Genomic DNA, 9,509 nt, shown 5'->3' with positions numbered 1-9,509 from the left:
AGGTGATTATTTCAAGTTCTCAACAAATGAAAAGACAAAATTCTAAAACTAGAATGCCTAAGAATTGTTTTTTCCTGCTTACAACTTGCCAAATCCCTGTGGTTTAATAGCCACATAAGTAATTATCAATCAAGGATATTTTATAGTATGAGTTTCACAAATGTGGTTTGCATGGTTACTTACATAATTAATCAGATATGGCACAGATATTACTAGACATTCCTATCTGAACTTCCAAATCTGCCCTCATGTTCTCATTTTTCCTGCATATATTAATAGTACCTATTTCATACAGTTGTGAGGATTAAATGAGATAATTTTTATAATGTTTCCATCCATGGGATGCAGAAATTGTTTAGAATTATTGTTAATATCACCAATTTAGCATCATACTTTCTCCATCCACTACATGTATTAAGTGCATGTCTCTTCTGGCAGGATGCAATTCTATTTACTAAGGCCACTTACAAAGCAAAAAAGAACTATAGTATACAAGTTAAAGATGTGATATGTTTCATTCAGTAAAAACTGGGAACAGATGTAGGTTTTTTGTTTTTATTTTTGTTTCTGTAAGTCAGGCTTGAACTTTGGGCCTGGGCATTGTCCCTGAGCTCTTCAGCTCAAGGGGAGCACTCTACCACTTGAGCCACAGCACCACTTCAGGTTTGCTGGTGGTTAATGGAAGATAAGAGTCTCACAGACTTTCCTGCCTGGGCTGGCTTTGAACCATGATCCTCAGTTTTCAGCCTTCTGAGTAGCTAGGATTACAGGCATGAGTCACTGACGCCTGGTTTATTTTTATTTTTAAAAAGTTTTTCTCTTTGAACTTTTTAAAGGACGGTGGTGGTCAGCTCCTAACACAGCCACAAGGATTCTGATCCTTTTTTATTTCATGCTGTATATAATCTCCCTATTTGGGTTTGGACAAGACTTGAGACTTGGCTCTAGCTGTGGAATATGGCAGAAGTGAAAAGATTTTCTGCATGTGATTGAGACCCCCACATCAGTCCACTCTGAATAATCATAAGGGAGTCAAATGCATTCAGATAAGTGGTTTAAGTTGAACAAGCATCTTTTTTGTGAGACAATAATGAAACAAATGTGAGCTTCTCAAGTTCAAGGACAAAGTTGTGAACTTAGCAGCTATCCATGGTCATGTGAGCAAAGGCTCACAGGAATTATTTAAATGGAATAAGATTTTTATCAGATAAAGAAATGGCAATTCTAAGAGAATAAATGAGTATGCCCTGCAAAGCATGTACACAGAAGTACAATAATTAAAACTCAAACCATTTGTAAAGAGGCCAGGAGTTATTTTCTCTGATAGCATTTCACTTCTGAAAAGGAAAACACATTTAGCTATTAACAGCCATTAACCTTTCTGCTAAAATTTGCATCTCCCTTTACCAGGGAGCCCTGAAGGAGGACATGCAAGGAGAGATGAAAGGGAATCTAATGTCTGTGGAGTGTTGTCCAAGGTTGGATAGTGCCTGGAATACCCCAAAAACAGCAGCATGACAGCAGGTGCCTATTAGTAGATGGGACAAAAGGAAGAGGAAGGTGGGTTGATAAATTGAACTGGTAAGGAAAATTGACCTGTGTATTACTTTTACTATCATGGCCTTTAACATTTCAAAACAATAGCTGACTTTCTGAAAATGAATTTCCTAAAACTAAAAACAAAACTAACCCATGCTTAAATCTTGTTCAGATGTAAACCTTAAGCAATGTTTCATCATTTAAGTGTCTCTGGTAATGAGAGTACTGGGTGGCTTTGGAAGCTATATCATTAGATCTTGAAGAAAAAAAGAGCTTTGTATGCCCCCCCCCCCCCCCCCCCCCCCCCCCCCCCCCCCCCCCCCCCCCCCCCCCCCCCGCCCTACACGGTATAACCTCTGTTTTCACTGTGTTTTATGTTGGTATAATTTGTGGAGGGGAAGGGGAAAAACAAATTGTTTAAATAGGGATACAGGTGGACCCATTGCAACAATGAGATGTACAAGATGTTATGTCAAAAACGAACTTTACAACTTTGGTGGGTCGGGGGGGGGGGGGGGGGGGAAGGCACGGGGCGGGGGCGGGGGCGGGGGGCGGGGGGGGGGGGGGGGGGGGGAGACTGGAAGGGATGGGAAGGGGGAACAAAGGAGGAGGCAACAATGCTTGATAAGAAATGTACTCATTACCTTGCCCATGTAATTGCAACCCCTCAGTATGGTATTTTCACAATAAAAGATAAATAAAAAATAAAAGCTGAAACTGAATTATCATATCATCCTTAGGCTGTTAGGCTTCTTCTCATCAACATATACCCTCATAGTCTTTTCAATTCACGAAGTCAAGAGTTTCGTGGTGTTGATAATAATAGCCAGAGAAATGTACCTGGGTTTATTACTAGCTATAATAAGGAATACTAAACAAATCTATATTGTGGCAATAAGAAACTGTTAAGAGGGACTTTTTATATGGTTTGTACTTGGGACCATTCAAGTGATTTTTCAAAGAAAAGAATATCTGGTCTGAATTGAATACTTGCAGGGAGCAGAATCAATTTGAAAACTGTATTGCTTTTTCTTTTTTTTGATTGTGGGGCCTGAACTCTGGGTCTGGGCTCTGTCCCTCAGCTCTTCAGCTCAAGGCTAGTGTTCTACAACTTGAGCCACAGCACCACTTCTGGCTTTTTCTGCCTATGTGGTGCTGAGGAATCGAACCTAGGGCTGCATGCTTGCGAGGCAAGCACTCTACCACTGAGCCACTTTCCCAGCCATGCTTAATTTTTTTTTTATCCAAGATAAATGAAGGAAAATTCTAAAGGTTAAAATGATAGGCATTCTTAGGAACTGTAAGAGGGGTAAGTTCGTACAAGAGTTTTTGACTTTCATACTGTGCTTGTTTGTGTTTGAGCTCAGACATGATTATGGAGTGGCCATATTTTATCTCAATCCATCATAGACACACACTGACCTTGTCTGATGTTGCTCTTCTATACAAATATGTTCTTAGAGAGAATAGCTGGATATTAATCCAGCTACCATGTGACAACTACCAAGGATTTGTTTCTCAGTGGGCATTTGTGCTGTTACTAGAAAGCTACCCTTCTCCCCTACTCACACAGTGGTTCCTTTGAGGCTGGGCCTGTCATCTTTCTAGACACTAGACTTATGGTTGCTGAAACTTCTCAGTCAACAGTGATTAGTTTAGAGCTGAGTACATGATCCAAGGTAGGTAAACGCCAACATCAACTTCTAAAGAACGTTTGCTGTTGTTCCATAGAAAGAGTGGACTGTCTTGTAGGCCATTTTGACCTAGATGTTACAAAAGGGTTAATATAATTTTTCTTCCTATCCACCAAGCGTTGCAAGCCCTTAATGTAAAGCAACTGGTCTTGTAAAAAACAAAACAAAACAAAACAAAACAGGCTTTCATAGACTGTTCCTTTTCTTTGCTAAAGTTGAACTGGAGTATGCACTTTCTTATAATTGCTTACCTGTAGAAGACATACTTCAGATGATTGATAACTGTCCATTTACTTTATCTTATATACTCTCTCATGATTTTCTCCTTATACATTTCCTCATTATTTTCTCCTACCCACCCATGTGCCCACAAAACAGCTAGTTGCCAGGAGGCAGGACAATCTCATTTCACAATGACCCTCCTAGCAGTTTTGCTGTAGTTCCATTTTACAAGTATTTATTTCAGGATCTTTCAAGAAGGTATTGGTGGGCATTTTAATCCTTTCATGGGAAGATCTTTCTTAAGAAATAAATAGCCAGGAGTTGGTAGTTTGTGTATGTAATCCTAGCTACTTGGGAGGCTGAGATCTGAGGATGAGGGTTCACAGAAAAATCTGTGAGATCCCTATTTCCAATTAATCACCAAAAAGCCTGAACTGGAGCCATGGCTCAAATGTTAGAGTGCTAACCTTGAGCAATAAAGCTGAAGGACATACCTAGGCTCTAAGTACAAGTCCCAGGACCTGCACACCCCTCCCCCCCCCCCCAACGAAACAAGAAAACAAGAAAGCAGTATCATAGCATTGAGAAAGATTATAACAATTTTCCCTTTGCGAATATTTCCTTTTTGTCACAAATTATGTTTTCTTTAAAGTATTTGGTGTAGAGGAGGAGTACATGAATGTACTCCTCTAAGTCCTTTAAATTTTCAGATATATGTTATGTCATCTAATAGCAGGGCTTGAGGCTCAGTTTGGAGGCTGAGACCTGAGGATCATGGTTTGAAGCCTACACGGGCAGGGAAATCCAAGAGACTTAACACCAATTAACTAGCAAAGAATTAAAAGTGGATGTGTGGCCCATGTGGTAGAGTGCTAGTCATGAGCAGAATCACTGAGTGGAGGGCACTGAATAAATAATAAGCTGTTATCTATATTAAAAACCCAGACACTTAGCTAAAGAGAACTTTAATTAAAAAGAGAGAGAATTGAAAAACTGGTGGTGGGATTGCAAACCTTCAAGCCCAGATACTTTAGAGATACAGGCAAGAAGACTGAAAAACCTGAGGTTAGTCTGGGCAAAGGAAACTGAGTTCTTCCGATTTCAAAAGGAGAAAAAAAAAACAACAACCAGATCTGAGAGCATAGATCAAGTGATAGAAGTGCTTCTCTAGCATGTACAAGGTGCATGGTTCAACATCCAGCCCCACAAAAATGTTATTAAATGATTAATGTATATAGAGAGCACTCCAGTCTTATAAACCTACAGAGCAAGATCAAACAGAAAAGATTTTCTTTTCATAGTGTCAAAGAAAGGCAAGCAGAAATAAGCATAATGCTTTGAGAGGAAGCCGGGCAAGGAAGTGGAATTGAGAAATGGGATGTAACTTGGGAAATGTCAGGACAAGCTGGTTAAGGTGGCCACATTCTATCTTTCAGGGGTTGACAATGCTTTGAAACCACGAGAGCTTAGCTGCTTTAAGAAAGGAAAGAAGCTTGACTGAAATCTGGTGTATTAACAAGCGGAGGGAAAGACAAGGGCAGTTGTGAGGATTTGACCATGTATAATAGAACAGTTTTGGCTTTTGAGGTCTCACCAGTGTCCTGTGGGACAGATAAGGATGATTTCTTTATTTGTAATGCTTTGTCACTTTAGGAACCAGTTAAGATACTGAGTGCTTAATCTCCAGTTCCTTAAATTGAACAGATGTATCTGTACCTATGGAGCACTATTTTAGGCGTTACCCTTTTTTAAATTATAGTACAAGATGGCTTAACTCACAACGCTATGAACAGTAGGAAACAGTAATAATCAGCTACAGTTTTATGGCCCTAGATACAAACCTGACTAAAATAGCTCCATTTAGCAACCAGGATTTTACATTCTTCATATTATGAATAGACTATTCATCGAGAAGTCAAAATAGGTAAATACAAACTAGGAAAAATTATCATTCAATTATCAGCTACAATATTTTTAAATGCCATAGCTATTGAATATGTAGACTGCTGTGATAAGAACAGGAAAGAATAATGGGAAAGGTTACAAAGAAAAAAGATTAGTTGGCACTTCATTTTCAAACACACTTTTTATATTATTAATTCTAAAACGTACAACATTCATACTAAGGAAGATTTTGTTGAAATGTACCATCAAGGAGAGTTACTCATGCTGATAACAATGCAATTTCCTTTCAGATCTAGACTCACTGTAAGAATGCTTTTAGAATGTTATTGTTCTCATTCACCAACCCAGAGCTATCATAATTGCAAACTAATAAGAGATTTTTCATTTTTTTCTTTATTTCACTTATAAGTGATGACCTCCATTTTTGATTTGTAACAAGGATAAAATGTTTAGATTCTTCACAATAAAAGATATCTGGCTTAATTAAGTAAATAGTAAATATGAATTTCAGGAAATGTAAACCACTATTTTTATTATCAAGTAATATTAAAATCATTGAAATATTAACTTAGTAACTATTACAAATAATGCTTATAAAATTTAATTTGCTTTGTAACTACTAGCGTGATTACAATATCTTTCTTTTCATCAACTATTCCTTGCACATTTTTATTTCGGAGCAGGAATGTCATGGACCGACTGTGGTAATATATGTGTATAATCCCAGCTACTTCAGAGCTGGAGATAGGAGGGTCACAGTCTGAGGCAACTGTGTGAGGGAAAAAGGAGTCACAGTCAGACAATGACATGAGACCTTAGATGAAAAATCAAACTGTAAGCAAGAAAACTAGGGTCTGACTAAAGTGGAGATTGTGAGTTCGCTCTCCACTACTACCACATACCAAAAGGATGAAAAATGTTTCTACTGCCCAAGGGATAGAAAATTGATCTGTGATTTTAGTGTCCTTTCACAGTTCAAGGCAAAAATTACGACATCTTTATTAATGGATTGTTCACTTTGGTTTTTCACCAGGAAGCAGGGAAGTTAGAATTTAATTAGTAGACTCTACATGAAATTGTGTATGCTTTATACTATTCATTTTATTCATTACTTCACATAGACTGAACAGATTTTAATTAATTCCAATTATAGTAACTTATCCAAAACAAAGAAATACTGTTCCTAGTTAATTATAATTTAGTCACCATTGACCAATTTTCTCTCACGTTTTTTCTTCCTACTCTCCCTAGATTCTGGTAATGACTATTCTACCCTCCACTTCTATACCATAACCATGAGAGTCAAAATGGCTCTTTGACTTACCTAGTAATGGGGTTTCTGGATCATAAGGTATTTCTTTTCTTAGAGTTTTGAGAAATCTCTGTGCTGTTGTCCATAATGGCTGTATTAGCTTCCATTTAAACCCAGTGTGCAAATGCTTCCTTTTTCCAAGTCTTTTTCAGTCTTAGTTGCCTTTAAGGGTGTATGATATTCTTTTCTTTATGCTATTACCAGCACTTAATAGCAAGTCAGTTCTTATATTTAAAATTTTAATCCATTATGAGTTAATTTCTATGTATATTGTTAGGTAACTGTCTAATAATTTCATTCTTTTGCATGTGGATATCCAGTTCCTTTTCCTACTTTGCATTCTTGGCATGCTTACTGAAAATTAGTTGTATATGTGTTGATTTACTTCTTTGCTATTTGATTCCATTAGTCTACACTGTTCTTATGCCAGTTACACATGGTTTTGATTACTATCAGTTTGTAATGCAGTTTTAATCAGAATATATAATACCTCAAAAGATGATTGTGCTAGTACCATAGCTTGAAACTGGGGGCCTTATGTTCTTGATCATAGCTGGTGCTCTACCACTTGAGCTATGCCTTCAGTATTTTGCTGGTTAATGAGAGAAGGATTCACGTCAATTTCTTTCCCCCAGGTTTGATCTCGGACACTGCAGTAGCTAGGATTACAAGTTTGATCCATTTGCACCCAGCTATATTTATTTGTCAATGTTATTTTTGCAATTACAGGGGCCTTAGTGGTTCCACATGAGTTTAATATTTTTTCTGTTTCTGTGAAAAATGTCATTGGAATTTGATAGCGATTTTGCTAAATCTGTGTATTCCTCTGACTAATAGTGAACCAAGATACATTTCTGTTATTTTTGTCTTCTTTCCTAGCTTTCATCAAAATCTCATAAAATTCCACGTACCAATCTCTCACTTCTTTGATTAACTTTATTCCTACATATTTTATCCGTTTTTATTTTATGATAAATGGAATTGTTTCCTTGGTTAATTTTTTTGGACAGATCATTATTGGTGTAAGTTCAGTTTTCTATTGAGACATTAATTTTTGTCTGAAATCACATACACACCCTTTGATTAACAATACTATCAAAAGAGTAATTACTTTGAATCTTTGAACTCATTAGAGTTGACCTCATTATTACCTTTGGTGTATAAGGATGGTAATTGTTTTGAGCTGGAGGCATGTCTCAAAGGGTAGAGAGCCAACCACAAACAAGCAAGCCGAGTGAACATGAAGCCTTTGTGATCAAGTCCTGAGTTTTAGGGGGAAAAAAGAATTGCCCTCTAAAATGGTTTTGCTGGAAGTTTTTCTAAAAAGAATCTTTGGTTTTTTAATATATTTCTGAGGCTAGAAATTTAAGCAAAAAAATATTGCAGGGCACTATGTCCTTACTGTCTACATAGTTTTGGATGAATCTATCTTTTTTTGCGAGTCTTGAGGCTTGAACTCTGAGCCTGGGCACTGTCCCAGAGCTTTTTTATTTTTTTATTTTTTGGCTCAAGGCGATCACTCTACCACGTGAGCCACAGCACCTCTTCCTACTTTATTTTGAGTAGTTTATTGGAGATAAGAGTCTGAGTGGACTTTCCTTCCTGGGCTAGCTTTGAACTGTGATCCTCAGATCTCAGCCTCCTGAGTAGCTAGGATTACAGGCCAGAGTCACTGGTGCCAGCCTTGATTCTGTCTTCTTAAGGACACCAAATTTTCCAAGATTTCTTGGCCTGATAAGATGCAGACTTATTTTCAAATATGGAAACCTTATAAAGTAGGTACTAGACCAGTTTTCCCAACAGAGATTTAGAATGATAGCAGCCATAAAGTCAACCTTAGCTCCTTAAAATTGTCTAAATATATAACATTAAATGAACCCTATTCTCAATTCTGACACTCCAGTTTTGTTTGGATTACATAACCTGTTTTTTAAGGTACATCTTGTTAAGATAGATTCTTTTTTTAATTAATAAGTTTTTTCATTGTGAAAATACCATACAGAGGGTTTACAATTACATGAGCAAGGTACTGAGTACATTTCTTATCAAGCATTGTTGCCTCCTTGCCCTCCCATCCCTCCTCCCGCCCTTGCCAAAGGTGTAAAGTTCATTTTTCGACATAACGTCTTGTACACCTCATTGTTGCAATGGGTCCACCTGTATCCCTATTTAAACAATTTGTTTTTTTCCTTCCCCTCCACAAATTATCCCAACATCAAATACGGTGAAAACAGAGGTTATACCGTGGGGGAGGGACATACAAAGCAACAAAGAAATCATCTTATAAATATGTTAGAAACAATAGCAAGAAAGATAAACCATTTGAGTCCTTATTTTGGGGTTCACTTCACCTCACATCACCTTGTCTGACTGTTTCTGTTTGTCTCAGACATATACTAGTTATTGAAAATCTTTTCAAGATTCTTATCAAACACATACAAATAATTACAATGACATTAAAACAAGACTATTAAATAAGAGCTCTTGAATTTAGAAGGGTGAAGCAGGAAGAGAATGATACATGTTTCATTTCATTTTACCAAAACATACTCTCCTAAATTGTTGTGAGTTAGAGATAGCTTATGGTAACAAGGTATTTGTTACATTCCAAAAATAGACTTCTATAGAACCAGCAATGTTCCTAGCAAAACCCAAAATCAGCTTTCAGATAAATCAATTCAATATAACTAATTCTTTTTATACTTGATAATGGGTTTCCAGTTTAATAAACCTACTTCTTTAACCAGAGTTGTAGAAATCCTGAGATATACCACTGGTATCTCAAAGATTTTACCAGAAACTTATGTCCAAGTGTCAGAGATAACCTAGCTTCATTA

Source organism: Dipodomys spectabilis, unplaced genomic scaffold (genome assembly GCF_019054845.1).
Source record: "Dipodomys spectabilis isolate Male_0828 unplaced genomic scaffold, ASM1905484v1 ptg000156l, whole genome shotgun sequence".
In the NCBI taxonomy this organism is placed as follows: domain Eukaryota; kingdom Metazoa; phylum Chordata; class Mammalia; order Rodentia; family Heteromyidae; genus Dipodomys; species Dipodomys spectabilis.
Note: the sequence above shows the minus strand (reverse complement) of the source record.